This window comes from Lithobates pipiens, unplaced genomic scaffold, assembly GCF_037356315.1.
Source record: "Lithobates pipiens isolate NorthernLeopardFrog02 unplaced genomic scaffold, aLitPip1_a1.2 Scaffold_25, whole genome shotgun sequence".
Taxonomy (NCBI): domain Eukaryota; kingdom Metazoa; phylum Chordata; class Amphibia; order Anura; family Ranidae; genus Lithobates; species Lithobates pipiens.
In genome coordinates this window covers 115,440,651-115,455,638 of record NW_027507787.1, presented here as the reverse complement: position 1 = coordinate 115,455,638, position 14,988 = coordinate 115,440,651, and the positions used below count along the sequence as shown (strand labels likewise).

The 14,988-nt window shown below is 47.5% G+C and overlaps 1 protein-coding gene across 12 annotated transcripts in view; it reads left to right on the top strand.

Annotated features, from left to right (window-relative positions):
* Nucleotides 1-14,988, top strand: part of CUNH10orf71 (chromosome unknown C10orf71 homolog) — a 1,142,779-nt gene that overhangs the window by 725,131 nt on the left and 402,660 nt on the right. Inside the window, exon 6 of one of the 12 annotated variants that reach the window (XM_077454808.1) lies at nucleotides 9,165-9,242. The exons of the other annotated variants lie outside the window; for them this stretch is intronic. The gene's annotated coding sequence lies outside the window, so the exon portion shown is untranslated. The remainder of the gene's footprint in view (nucleotides 1-9,164; nucleotides 9,243-14,988) is intronic. 12 annotated transcript variants of the gene reach the window in all.

The window sequence follows — 14,988 nt, the reverse complement described above, 5'->3', positions numbered from 1 at the left end:
CTCCGGGCGGGAAAAGTCCGCTCATTTCAAAAGTACGGCGGACTGGCACACACACGGGCGGATTGTCCGCTGAAATGCGAGTCCAGCGGACAGTATTTCCAACATTCCGAAATACTTAGTCCGCCAGACTGCACGCTGAAAAAGTCAGCTGAAGCCCACACACGAGCGGACTGTCCGCTGAAATGTGTTTCGGCAGACTAAGTAGGCCAGACAGTCCGCCCGTGTGTACACGGCTTTATACTCAAGTTGAGCCCCTGAATGGACATACTAATGGGGTGGTCACCAAGGATATTGCATACCTAACGCATTCCTTGGAGGACCAAAACACTATAGTACATTCACCTGAAATACGACATAACACTTTAAATCCCATGCGGGGACTTCCCTCCCCCCTGTTAAACAGGGCCACGGGAAACTTGGACGCCTTTGTCACCCGGATTCCATCGAATCCTTGAGCGTGATCAACTTGTCGTCCTATGTGTTGTCCCATATGGAAATTAATGTTCTCTCGCAAGGCTTGACTTTCTGTATACAGGAAGACTTTGATAACTTTGAGGTGATCACTGATATTCAACTCTTCGCACGCAGGCTCCTCTTAAAGAGCCTGCATGCGAGGGATAACAAGAACTCAGATGACCCTGAGGGGCCAAAACTCAATATGAGAGAATTTAGAGCGTTACGGGATCTAACACTTCTATTCGAAGAGAACCATACCTTAGATCTGATAGACCAATTGGATCTTGAATCCCTCTTGGACAATACCAATAAGTCTGCCGGATCCAAACTGTCCTTGAAAAAAACAGTCAGTCAGTTATTCAATCCTCTTTTTTATTAATAAACATTATAAAATAATAAATTCGCCCAATATTCTGCTTTTTCAGTAGTTTAATACAGTATCTCACGTCCCTGGTAGCGCCTTCATTGGCAGAGACCGGATCCTGGTCTTCTACCAGGGCCAGCCTCATCGCTGCTTTAAATGCGGAAGCCCGGCGCACCTGAGCGCAGACTGCGTGATGCCCCGCTCCGTCAGGTGCAACGGGTTTGGGCATCCACAGGAGACTTGCAGGCTTATAGTCTGCAATCTCTGTGGGGAGCTGGGGCACCCTTTCAGCCAATGCCCCAAAGCATTCAGGGACTTCCCGACAGAGGGGACGAACCTGGCCAACCCCGGGCACCATCTGGGGACCCCGAGCCCAGGTCGGTGGTTGGGGGGGACTCAGGGACAGGGGGAGCAGCGGGGCCAGGTGATCAGCTGCCCCAAAGGGTGAGGTCCAGGAGGGGGAGAAAGAAGGAGTTAGGGAATAGTGTGGCTGGTAAGAAGGTTGATGGAAAATCTAGGTCCTTGGGGGCAGTTCCCAAGGAGAAAAGGAAAGAGCCCGATAAGTCATCTGTGGGTAGGAAGGCGTCTGCCAAACAGCCGACTGCCGGGCCCAAAGAGAGACCTCCTAGAAGGGCTTTTCTCCCGGATCCCCCCCCCTTGCCCCCCTCCCGCTGTTCCTTCCCCATCCCCCTCCCCTTCCCCTCTCCCCCCCTCCCCTTCCCTCCCCCCTTCCCCTTCCGTCCCCCTCCTCTGCCCCCCTCCCACCCCCCCTACCCTGGTATCTCCACGTCCTTCTTCCTCTTCTCGTCTCCCTGTTGTACCGGCGGCGGTCGCCGGGCAGGAGATGATGGAGGTACAGGGGGCTGCCAAGACCTCCCAGAAGTGCCTTGCGCCTAGCGGGCATTCTGAGAAGGAGGGTGGTGAGCCTCCTGGGCCTGGGCGGTGGGAGAGGGTAAGGAAAAAAGCGGTCAGAAAAAGAAAACAGAAGGTGCCTGCGCCTGAGGAAGACGTAGGCCCTTGCCCCAGTGAGGATGGGTGTGTTGACCGGCCTCTTATCCTGCTGGGCAATCGTTTTGAGGGCCTAACCTCTGACTCGGAGGACGAGGAGGCCTGCAAGTAATGTAAGCAGAAGGGAATGTAATCCAATCACTAAGGATGGCGGTACCCGCGCCAATACGCCTTGCGACGATTAATGTTGCAAGTGTGCGTTCTACGGCGGCTCGTTTTGCAGCCTTTGATTTTTTCAGCCGGATTGAAGCTGACATTTTGTTTTTGCAAGAGACCTGGCTGGCATTTGTGGCAGGGATGCATATAGCAAAGAGAGAGTGGAGATGTGGGCCCTCTCTCTGGTCTCTTGCGGCTGAGCCCAGTAGTGGTGTTGCGGTCCTTTTTAAGACTGGTTCGGTGGCCTGCCGACGAGTGATTGAGGTCGAGGTTGGTAGGTGTCTAGTGGTGGATGCTGTCGGGAGGGGAGAATTCCTCAGTTTAATTAATTTTTATGGCCCTCAATCTCAGAGGGGGAGGAAGGACCTTCTTACGGCAGTGAAACCTTACCTGTTTACATCCCAGCAGGTGGTCTTTGGTGGTGACTTCAACATGGTCACCAGTCAAAGGACCGGGCAGGAACCTCTGGCCCCCTGAGATATGACAGTATCTTTTTGAATAGGATAGTGAGGGAAGCCGGGTTGGTGGATGTGCACGTTCGTCATCTCCCCAACCACACAGGTTTCACCTATGCCAGAGGTAGCAGTAAGAGTAGGATAGACAGGTTTTTTTTGAAGGGGGACTCTTCCTTCACGGCCCCTGTGCTGTCTCGCCTCCCTTGTCCTTGAGAGGGATTACGGGAAGTTCGTCTCCCCGCATCCTTACAAAAGCTGCGGCGATGCGGTGAGTGAGAAGGTCGTACATGGCCTGAGGGATTCCTCGGGGTCCTTGGTGAGGTCCAAGGCAGGGATCCTGGGCATCATCAGTGCCCACTTTTCCGATATCCTGAAGAAGAAGCCTTTAGACCTTGAGAGAGCCAGGGCGTTCCTTGACGGGACACCGCTGGAGGCAGTGTCTGACCGTCCGGTCTCCTTGACAGATGGAATCTCAACGGCAGAGGTTGAGCAAGCCATCGACTCTTTGTCACCAAAGAAATCGCCGGGGCCTGATGGGCTCACGGCGGAGTTCTATAAAACCTTTAAGAGCCTTTTGGCTCCTCTTTTGAGGGAGGTGTTCAATGAGTGTTTGGCATCCGGTTTGCTTCCTCCCTCAATGAGAAGGTCTGCCCTGATCCTCTTGTCAAAGGGGAAAGATTCGTCCAGGGTAGAGAACTGGCGTCCTATTGCCCTTCTCTCCATGGATAGGAAGATTCTGGCGAAGATATTGTTTGTGCGTATGTGTGCTGTCGCGGACAAGTTACTTTCCACCTCCCAGCACTGTGCAGTTCCCGGCCGTAGCACCTTTAGTGCTGTCCTGAACGTCCGGGAGGCTGTGGAAGGTGCAGGGCAACGGGAGATGGTCGGTATCTGCTGGCACTAGATCAGGCGAAAGCTTTTGATAGGGTAAGCCATGAGTACCTCTGGCTTCTCCTGGGTAAGTACGGTCTGCCAGATAAATTCATCGATTGGCTGAAAGTATTGTATAGGGGGGCTGAGAGCTTCCCCCTTGTCAATGGTTGGGTGGGCTCCGCCTTCCCGGTGGACTCTGGTGTCAGGCAGGGCTGCCTGTTGAGCCCCCTACTCTACGTCTTTGCGGTAGATCCCTTCGTGAGGAGGCTTGGCCGCGTGCGTTTGAGGGGGGTTCCGGTAGAGCCCTGTGGGGGCCCGGAGCCATCAGTGAGGGTGGTGGCCTACGCGGACGATGTCTCAGTGGTAGTGTCTAGCCAAGAGGAGGCCCTTTTTGTGGAAACACAGATTGGGGGCTACTCCGAGGCATCAGGTTCATTAGTCAACTGGGACACTGTATTTGTGAAATTCAATCTACAGTCTATCTTTGTGGACACGCCTTCTCTGTGGGAACGTTCGTGTAAGGGCTGGCTCTTGCTTTTCCTGATTAGCTTTTAGGGGGGGGGGGTCGCCCTGGTGATCTTCGTAGATCCCATGGGTACCTCCCGTCCTATGTCCCGACTGCTCTGAAGGTACTAAGGAAGTGGAGGATAACTGCTCTAGAGGTGGGCTCTATGGGTTGGCGGGAGCTGTACCTTAGGGTCATGTCCTCAGACTTTTTGAGACCACTGGCCTTAAGGGATTGCCCAGACAGGGTTCTCATGGAGGGACTAGCCCTTCTGAATTCCTCTCAAGTTCTGGGATCTTGCGTGGAGAGCGTTTCATGGACGCCTCTACGTACGTTCCAACTTGAAATATCGGAGCTTGGGGGACAGAGGGTGTCCCCGTCCAGAGTGTGGAAGGACATTAGAGACCATGGACCACTTTTTGGTCGAATGTCCCTTTAACGTGGAGGTTCTGGCGGGGGTTGGGGAGGCCGTCGGCTATCCCCGCCTCCAGGCCCTGTCGGCTTCTGAGCGAGTATATGGTAACTTCGGGGTGCGAAAGGGCTTTGAGTTATCATCACTTTATCTAGTTAGTACAGTTTCTCTTTACTTCACCTGGCACGCGAGGTGTTTAGTGTCCACTAGGGGCAAAGTCCTCTCCGTGCATGAGGTGGTGGGGGATATTTTTCGGGAAGTGGAGAAGGTAAGGTGTCTGGAAAGAGAGAGGATTGAGGAAGAAAGGAGTGCCAGGTTGTGGAGGGGTTTTTCCTTCCGGCCTCTTTAATGACTCCCACGGTCCTTTCTCTTTCGGTGGTGGAGTCTTTCTATCCTTTAACCCCCCCCCCCCCCCCGTAGTTTTCTTTGAGTTTCTTTTTTTTTTTCCGACAAACGGGTACGGGCATGCTTCATTCTTTACATTCCTGTCTGTATCTTGTGTGTAGTGTGATTAGATGGATGAGTTGTATATTTTAAAACTAAAGTTTAGTGAATAAGTTGTACCATAAAGAAACCAGATGATCATGCGGTAGTGCGGCTAGTCACTGCGGAGACTGCTGGAGGGTTGAGGAGACATACGGTTGTTTGATATGTTATTTTCTTTCACCATATGTATGTTGCTATGGTATCATTTCTAAGAAAGTCTTTGTATATTTGGAAGAAGTTCTATTAATAAAAAAAATAACTATATTGCTCTTTTTAAATAGAGCTTGCAGTCAGTTGTAGGAGATTGTGCGCGCTGTCTGCGTGCTCTGAACCCAGTATACACCGCTATATCCACCTATATAGTTAGCTATCTTGCTCGTTTTAAATAGAGCTTGCAGTCAGTTGTAGGAGATTGTGCGTGCTGTCTGCGTGCTCTGAACCCAGTATACACTGCTATATCCACCTATATAGCTAACTATCGTGCTCTTTTTAAATAGAGCTTGCAGTCAGTTGTAGGAGATTGTGCGTGCTGTCTGCATGCTTTGAACCCAGTATACACCGCTATATCCATCTATATAGCTAGCTATCTTGCTAGTTTTAAATAGAGCTTGCAGTCAGTTGTAGGAGATTGTGCGTGCTGTCTGCGTGCTCTGAACCCAGTATACACCGCTATATCCACCTATATAGCTAGCTATCTTGCTCGTTTTAAATAGAGCTTGCAGTCAGTTGTAGGAGATTGTGCGTGCTGTCTGCGTGCCCTGAACCCAGTATACACTGTTATATCCATCTACATAGCTCTTCTCTATTTGAGCCATCTGCCATCTGCTGGAGTTAGTGGGTGTTGTGCGTGCCTCCAGCACAATATACACTACCCAATTGCTGGTTTTCCTAACTCCCTTCAGGCCATTACCATGTCTGGAAGGCCAGCAAGGAGAGGCAGACAGGCGTGAGCCGATAAAAGAGGGCAAGCAGGCTCTGTGTCTAGAGACAACAGTGCTAGTTGTGGACGCGGTGCATCATCATCATCAGCACGTGGCCATGGGACACGCTTGTCCTTTTTTTCGGTAGCTGGAAATGTTGAGCCGCAACATGCCAATGACTTGGTAGAGTGGATGACCAAGCCCTCTTCATCCTCCTCATCCTCTCTCACCCAGGCTCAGGGTACTAGCAATGCAGCTGCCAACGCATCGTCTTCCCTCCTCTCAATGTCATCATCAGTGACTCCTTCCCTAGACCCACCACATCCTCCTGAGGAGTCTTCTGAACTCTTTGAGCACAGTATTGGGTACATGCTCCAGGAGGATGCCCAGTGTTTTGTAGGCTCTGATGATGATGCTCGGCTAGAGGAAGGCAGTAGCGTGAATGCAGAGAGAGGGGATGCTCAAGAAGGAAAGCAATCTGGCAGTCGTGTTCCACAAACTGCAGCATACTGCCAGGTTTGCTCCAGCGATGAAGAGGGAGGGGATGATGAGGGCACTGACTCCACGTGGGTGCCTGGTAGGAGAGAGGAGGAGGAGGAGGAGGCACATGTCCAACGAGGCAGGATGCCCTCCGGGGGCCAGCTTAGGGGCAGCACACCGACTGAATCACATCCTAGAGCTCCGCCTGTGCAGGGCCCTGCCTCTGCGCGTTATTCTAAAAGTTCTTTGGTGTGGGCCTTTTTTGAGACTAGTGCATCAGATCGCACCACTGCTGTTTGCAACATATGTCTCAAGCGTATCTCGCGTGGCCAAAACATCAGCCGCTTGGGCACCACATGCTTGACCAGACATATGTTAACCTGCCATGCAGCTCGTTGGCAAGCGTACCTCAAAGACCCACACCAAAGAACAAAGTGGACCTCTCCTTGCTCCTCATCAGCTGGGATCTCCAACCCCACTAGACCTTCAGTCCTCTCTGAAACCTGCTCTGAGAGGAATGAAGGTGTAGAATTAGGTGTGTCATAGCCAAGTGTCTGCTAGCAGTACACCCACGTCTGATTATAGCAGGCAAATGTCCCTGCCCCAGCTGCTGGACCGGCGAAAGAAGCTCACTCCCAGCCATCCGCATGCCCAGCGGTTGAATGCTAGCTTGGCTAAATTTCTAGCACTTCAACTGCTGCCTTTTCAGTTGGTAGACTCGGCCCCCTTCCGTGAGTTTGTACAATGTGTGGTTCCTCAGTGGCAGGTCCCCAAACGCCACTTTTTCTCATGGAAGGCGATTCCGGCTCTCTACCGGCATGTGGAAGGCAATGTCCTTGCCTCGCTGGACAGGGCGGTCAGCGGTAAGGTGCATATTACCGCTGACTCATGGTCCAGCAGGCATGGACAGGGACTTTACCTGTCTTTCACGGCCCATTGGGTCACTCTTCTGGCAGCTGGGAAGGATGCAGGACATGGTGCAGTAGTGTTGGAGGTTGTTCCTCCACCACGCCTCCAAAATGCTACAATTGGTTGTGACACACCTCTCTCCTCCACCCCCTCCTCTTCTTCTTCCTCCATGGCCTCTTCCAGTGCTCTGTCCTCAGAACCAGCGGTGCTCCGTAGGCGTTCCAGGGGCTACGCAAGTACGCAGGCAAAATGATGCCATGCCGTGCTTGCGCTGGTTTGTTTGGGGGACAAGAGCCACACTGGGGCGGATGTTTTGTCAGCTCTGCAGGGGCAGGCCGAGAGGTGGTTGACGCCACGCCAGCTTAAGCCAGGAATGGTGGTTTGCGACAATGGCACCAACTTCCTCTCCGCCCTCTGACAGGGACAACTGACCTATGTGCCCTGTGTGGCTCATGTCCTTAACCTGGTGGTGCAGCGGTTCTTGGGCAGGTACCCGGGCTTACAGGATGTCCTGAAGCAGGCCAGGAAAGTCTGTGTGCATTTCCGCCAATCATTTAATGCCTGTGCTCGGCTGGCTGAGCTCCAAAAGGAGTTGAACTTGCCCAAGAACCGCCTTATATGTGACATGCCCACCAGGTGGAACTCAACATTGGCCATGCTGCAGTGGCTGCACACGCAGCAGAGGGCCATCAATGAGTACCTGTGCGACTACGGCACCAGGACAGGGTCAGGGGAGCTCGGTTTTTTCTCACCACGCCAGTGGGGCATGATCAGGGATGCATGTACTGTCCTGTCACCGTTTGAGGAGGCCACAAGGATGGTGAGCAGTGACAGTGCATGCATCAGTGACACTGTACCTCTTGTCCACCTATTGGAGCATACGCTGTGTGGAATAATGGACAGGGCACTTGAGGCAGAACAGAGGCAGGAAGAGGAGGACTTCCTTGCCTCTCAAGGCCCCCTTTATCCAGACAGTGTTCCTGCTGTGCCACCCATCACACAGGAAGAGGATGAGGAGGAGGATGATTGTGTCAGCATGGAGGTGGAGGCTGGCACTCAGCATCAGCAGCAGCAGCAGTCTTGTAGGGATGATTTACAGTCCCAAGAAACCCGTGGACTTGTAAGTGGCTGGGAGGAGGTAGCTGCAGATCATGTTGTCCTTAGTGACCCAGAGGACCCCGGACCGAATGCCTCAGCTAACCTACGCTGCATGGCCTCCCTGATCCTGCAAAGCCTGCGGAAGTATCCTTGTATTCTTTGGATCAAGGAGAGGGACCATTACTGGCTGGCCACTCTCCTTGATCCACGGTACAAAGGTAAGGTTGCCGCCCTTATCTTGCCATCACAGAGGGAGCAGTGGATGAGACATCTCCGGGAGGCCTTGCAGAAAGGTCTGTGCAACGCGTTCCCAGAGACTGGGAGGTTACAAACTCCTGGTCCTGGACAATGTGTTGCTGATGCATCGGTCAGAAGGAGCGGTGGAGAAGGTGGCCGTCTGACCGATGCTTTCAGACAATTCTTTAGTCTGCAGCCCCAAGGTATGATCGGTTCCAGCAACCATCGCCAGCGTCTGATTTACATGGTGCAGGAATACCTAGGGGCAAGGTCAGACTTGGACACCTTTCCCACCGAAAATCCTCTGGCTTACTGGGTCTTGAGGATGGATCACTGGCCAGAGCTTGCACAGTATGCAATTGAGCTACTGGCCTTTCCTGCATCCAGCGTTCTTTCGGAACGCACCTTCAGTGCTGCCGGTGGCTTTGTTACCGATCACAGGGTGCGCCTGTCCACCGACTCAGTTGATCGACTGACCTTCATCAAGATGAATCAGTCTTGGAGCACCCACAGCTACCAAGCACCTGAAGCTGATGTAACCGAATATTTTTTTTTAGAAATATCACATCCCTTCAAGACTGCCTATGCTGATGCTGAGTGACTGTCCTGTTATGTTGATTGTCTATCCTATTCCTCCTCCGCTGATATGTTGGAAGAACATTTTTGGTTCTGGGTGATGCCACCAGCTCAATTTTTCTGCCCCTGTTTAACAGGGGCGTTTAATTACAATTTTTGATGCAATGCTTTGCAGCAGGGCTCATTCCTGCACAATTGTAATTACAATCCTTGATATAATATTTCACAGGAGGGCCCGTTCTTGTGTCCACCCAGAGTAACTGTGAGGACTTATAGTGTTGTGGCACCAGCACCACAACCACCAAAGGTAAATTTTTCTTTTTTTTTTCAATTTCTTTATTTATTTATTTTTTCCCTTTCCATTTTTTTCTCAAGTAAACAAGAATAGAATTTTACATAAACAATCTAAGAGTCATACATCAAGTTTCCATATTCATACATAATAAACAAAAATAGCATAACAATTCATTCTATTCCCTTCGCTTCTTACTCCCCTTATAGTGTAATGTATAAATCCACCGAGAGATCAGGCAAGGTTAGTGGTAATATATATAATATATCGGGACAGTATCATAGAAACTTCTCTCTCAGTCCCACATACCCCATGTCTGATCCTAGGTTGGTACTGTTCCCAATCAGATCAGAGTTGTATTGTTATCCCCCCCTGATATTTTCCCCCCTATTCCACCCCCCCCCCCCCCCCGAAAAAAAAAAAAAAATTTAAAAAGGGAAAGAGAAAAAAAAAAAAAAAGGGGGGGAACCAAGCCATAGAGAGGGGGAGGGGGGGGGAGAGAGGGGGTTCCCATCTCCTTCCCCAATATCTCCCCCCCCACCCCCCTAAATCGCATCGATCCATCTCCTTCCCTCCCCCGAGGAGATATAGAGGTTCCATGGTGTCCATATTTCCAAGTAAGTTTCCCTTCTTTTCCTAGCTGTCCATATTAGGTCTTCCATCCTGTTCACCTCCTCAACTTTCTTCAACCACATGCTCACACTGGGGGGTTGTATTTGTTTCCACCTAAGTGTTATACATGACTTGGCTGTATTTACCAAGTGACACAGGATGGAATTCCCACCTATATTTCCTGAGGTCTCTGACAAGTTCAGAAGGAATACTGCTGGGTCCTCCCGTATTTCTACTTCGCTAAATTTTTGAACGATCTCTTGTACATCTTTCCAGTATTTCTTAATTTTTGGACATGACCAAAATATATGTAAAAAATTTCCCAATTCTTTCTGGCACCTCCAACACTTATTTGATATATGAGGGAAATATTTTTGAAGTTTTTCTGGTGTTCTGTACCACTGTGCAATAATTTTATAATTAGTTTCCTGTAATTTTGTGCATGTTGCTGTTTTAAAAATTGATTGTATCATCTTTTTCTTCTGCTCCTCAGAGAAAATCCTTCCTAAGTCTATTTCCCACTTCTGAAAGAAGGGTAACTGAAAATTTTCTACGGGTTTAATCAGTAACACATACATTTTCGAGATTACATGCGTAATTGGTTCCTTTTCCGTACAGAGTTTCTCAAATGGCATATAGTCTCGATCTAATAACTCTGGCTCTATCTCTGTTCTTAGAAAATGTCCTAATTGTGCCACCTGCCAGAAATCTAATTGAAAGGGGCCTTTTCTATCTATCATCTCCTGCATTGTTGGCCATTTACCTTTTTTCCGCGAAATGCAAGGCTTGGTATATTCCCTTTTTAATCAACTTATCAAAAGGTCCTTTCTGTATGCCTGGTATAAATCGGGGGTTGCCCAATATAGGGACTAGAGGGGAGTTCTGTGTCGATATCTTATTCTTAGTTAAGAGATGGTAGCATATCTGTAATGTGGGTCCTATTGTAGGGTGTAGCTTCGTATCTGAGGTCAAATTTCTGTAGCACCAAGGTGCTCTATGTAATAGCTCCTTACATTGTGCTTGCTCTAATTTTACCCATATTTTCTGATCTCCATGTCGACACCAGTCTAGTAATCTACCTAGATGTATTGCCTGGTAATATTTATATATGTCTGGTGTTGCTAATCCCCCGTATTGCTTTGGTAATGTTAATAATGTCCTCCGTATCCTTGGTTGTTTGTCTGCCCAGATAAATTTCATAAGTAATGTTTGTATAGTTTTGAAAAATTTTCTTGGTATTAACATTGGGATTGCCTGGAGGAGGTACAGGAGTTTTGGCAAAATATTCATCTTGATTATATTATTTCTTCCAAACCAGGAATGTATTCCCCTGTGCCATCTCTCCAGGCATCCTCGTACCATCTTCAATACTGGTGCGAAATTTAATTCATATATCTTATTAAGGTCTGTTGTAATCGTTATTCCCAGGTATTTCAAGCCATAGTCCGTCCAGTTAAATTTATAATTTAATTTTATTAGTCTCATCATTTTCTCTGGGACTGCTATCATTAAGGCTTCTGACTTGGAGCAGTTTATTTTAAAGTAGGATAGTGTACTGTATGTCTCGATTTCCTTACATAGATTTGGGAGCGAGATTATCGGGTTCGTCACTGTAAAAAGCATATCATCTGCATATGCTGCAACTTTATTATGGGTATCTCCTATGGTTATTCCTTGGATATCCCTGTTGAGCCTTACTCTGCATAGAAGTGGTTCAAGGGTCAACGCAAATAACAAAGGGGACAATGGACATCCCTGTCTGGTCCCATTTGTTATTGGGAAAGATGTAGATACCACTCCATTTACTCTTACTTGAGCTGTAGGTTTTTCATACAGGCTTGTTATCCAGCCCATCATTTTCCCTCCTAGCTTTATATGTCGGAGTACCGAAAACATAAACCCCCACCCCACCCGATCAAAAGCCTTTTCTGCATCTGTTCCCAGAAATATACAGGGGGTCTCGGTAGAGTTAACTGTATGTATTAAGTTTAAGGCCTTAATAGTATTGTCCCTTGATTCTCTTGTTGGGACAAATCCCACTTGATCTTGATGAATCAAAGAGGGCAAATACTGTTGTATCCTCAAGGCTAGTAGTTTTCTAAATATTTTCAAATCTGCGTTCAGTAAAGATATTGGCCTATAGCTTCCACATTGTTTCGGGTCTTTACCTTCTTTCTGTATCACTGTAATTGTAGCTTTAAGTGTATCTGAGTGGAAAGTCGATATGTCTCCTATTTCATTAAACAATTTAACCATATATGGACATAATTCCGGCATAAACGTCTTATAATATTGGGCTGTTAGTCCATCTGGACCAGGTGCTTTCCCACTTTTTATCTGTTTTATCGTGTTTTGTACTTCTTCTAGTGTGATTGGGGATTCCATCTCCTCCCGTGCAGTACTTGTCAGAGTCGGCATTTCACTTGAACTTATGTATTCATTTATCTTAGTTTGATCTGATGCCCTCAAGTTCAGATTATACAATGAGGAGTAGAAATCGCCAAACACACCAGCAATCTGTTCTGGCACCCGTTCTTCCTCCCCACCTTTTTTTCTAATTATAGGTATGTATGTCTTGGTTTGTATTTCCCGTAATGCTCTCGCTAATTGTTTTCCGCATTTATTGCCGGATTCATAGCTACACTTACGTCCTATCTGAATTGCCATTTTAGCTCTGTACTGTAGCAGATCTGTAACTTGCCTACGTATACTTATTAATTCTTGTTCAACTTCTGAGTTCTGGGCATGTTTATGTTGGGCTTCTAGGTGTTGCATTTTTACTAATAATTCTGTTAACTTAGTTTCTCTTTCCTTCTTAATCCTTGCTCCATGCTTAATCAATACTCCTCTGATTACTGCCTTGTGCGTTTCCCAGATTGTTCCCGAGGAACTTTCTGGGCCTTCATTCTCCTGAAAGAAGAATTTTATCTCCTTTCTAACATCCTCCAGGACTAAAGGATCCTGAAGGAGGCTCTCATTAAGTTTCCACATCCTAGAGGTTAAATGTTTTTTCCCCGTTAAGTTATATTTTAAAAAAATTGGGGCATGATCTGACCAGGTAATTAGACCAATAGTGGCTTCCTTAACTGAGGATAATTGTTTATGTGGGATAAAAAACATATCTATCCGTGAGTACACTCTATGCGGATTGGAGAAAAAAGAGTAATCTCTTTCCTTGGGGTGTAATAATCGCCATATGTCTACCAGTTTTGTTTCTGTTAATGCCTGGGCTATCCTCTTTCTTGTTTTAGGTGTCACTGATGATGTCCCTGATGAGGTGTCTTCACTGGGGATTAATGGGATATTAAGGTCTCCCCCCATAATCAACTGTCCTTCTTCAAATTCCATAAGTTTGTCAAGTATCTCTTTAACAAAGAGGTCTTGTTGTATATTGGGGGCATAATATGTTGCTAATGTAACTCCTACCCCTCCTATAGTCCCCCTTACAAAGAGATACCTTCCCTTTGCATCTATCATGGAATCCCTATGATTCCATGCTACTGTTTTTGATATCATGATGGTAACTCCCTTAGTTTTGGAAATCGGGTTATTTTCTCTGAAATGTGTTTCTTGAATAAACGCTACATCTATCTTCAGTCTCTTTAAATCATGGAATAACATTCGTCTTTTTTCCGGGACGTTCAGTCCCTTTACATTCAGGGACATTATTTTTAAAGTTTCCATATCTCCTCGGGGAAAGAGGCAGAGACAAATAAAGGTGCAAAAAAAAAGGGGGAAAGAAGAAAAAAAAAAAAAGGGAAAAAAAAAAAAAGGGGGGGAGAGCCCCCTCTAGCCCCACTCCCTCCCGTCTAATCTACCACTCCCTCCCTCCCTCCCTCCCTCCCTAACTACCAATCCCTGGGTTGGCCGTTTACCAACGGTCTCCCCACGAATCTCAAAGCTCTACTGCTTTTAACCACTCAATTTCCGGACCCTCCGGGTTATGAGTCTTTACCTAATGGGGTTTTGTGGTTGTGCTTGGCTGCTCCTGAGCGAGCTTCCCCCGTGCCCTCCGCCAGTCTTTTATAATATCATGTTTTCTACTATCACCTGTTACTTCTCTACACAAATTGTGTCTACTCCAACATGGCTCTTTTGAGAGAGGGGGGGTAAAAAAAAAAAAAAAAGGAGACAGAGGCCATAATATAGGCAAAGTTAATTATGTCTGTCCATTCCCATCTACGTATATACTTTTACATATATACACCTATAACCTTGCATATACTTATATGGGCACACCCATCCACAGCTGCGCCTGTATTTGCAAATTCATACATGTTCCCACCTCTATATTTATTTATCCAAAACTTAAGCCTCCCCTGTATATATATAATATAATTTATATCAATCCCCCCCTTTCCCATTTTCCATGTCTCCTCTCCGTTTCTCTCCTCCTTCCTCCAAGAGCCATATTGTGTATTGACATTGTTCCAGAAGAACCGTACATTAATACAATAAAACAACAATACAATATAATATCTTACATTCCTCATCCCCCCCCAAAAAAAGGGGGGGGGAGGGGAGGCAGGGTGGGGAGAGGGAGAGGGAGAAAAGGAAAAGAGGGGGGGGGGGACAGAGCCGAAGACCACATCTTATAAAGTTATTTTATTCATCCTTAGATTCAGGTAGGGGGGTCTGGTCCCAATCCGTAAGCCCTCTGTTTCCCCCAGGTCCCTAGCTATGTGCTTTATTTTATTAGTGGTGATATTAAAGGTTACTGATATTAGTGATTAGTGATTAACCGTATTAATTAATTATCCAAAAAAAGAAAAAGAAAAGAAGAACCCACAGTTTCTTGTGTTCTAGTTCTATATTCTCTCCCCCCCTGCTCATTATCCCTCCTTATCCCGCCCTCTCATCCCTCACAAGTCTAAACCGTCCCCTGTGCGCCATCATACACCTATACATTTACTGACCCTCCACATCCCTTACTCCCTCCCCCCCCAAAAAAAAACAAGAGAGAAAAAAAAAATGTATGTATTATATTAAATCCGGAAGTAGTAGGGAAGGAGTTAGGTGTCGCACATACTACTTCCGGTCACGGCCGAGACCGGAAGTTCGCGTCTGCTGAGTGTTTTCCTTCGTATACCTTCATGTAAGTGTGGATATCGTTTATTAAAGTTGTTATTTGATACTACACATGAGAGCC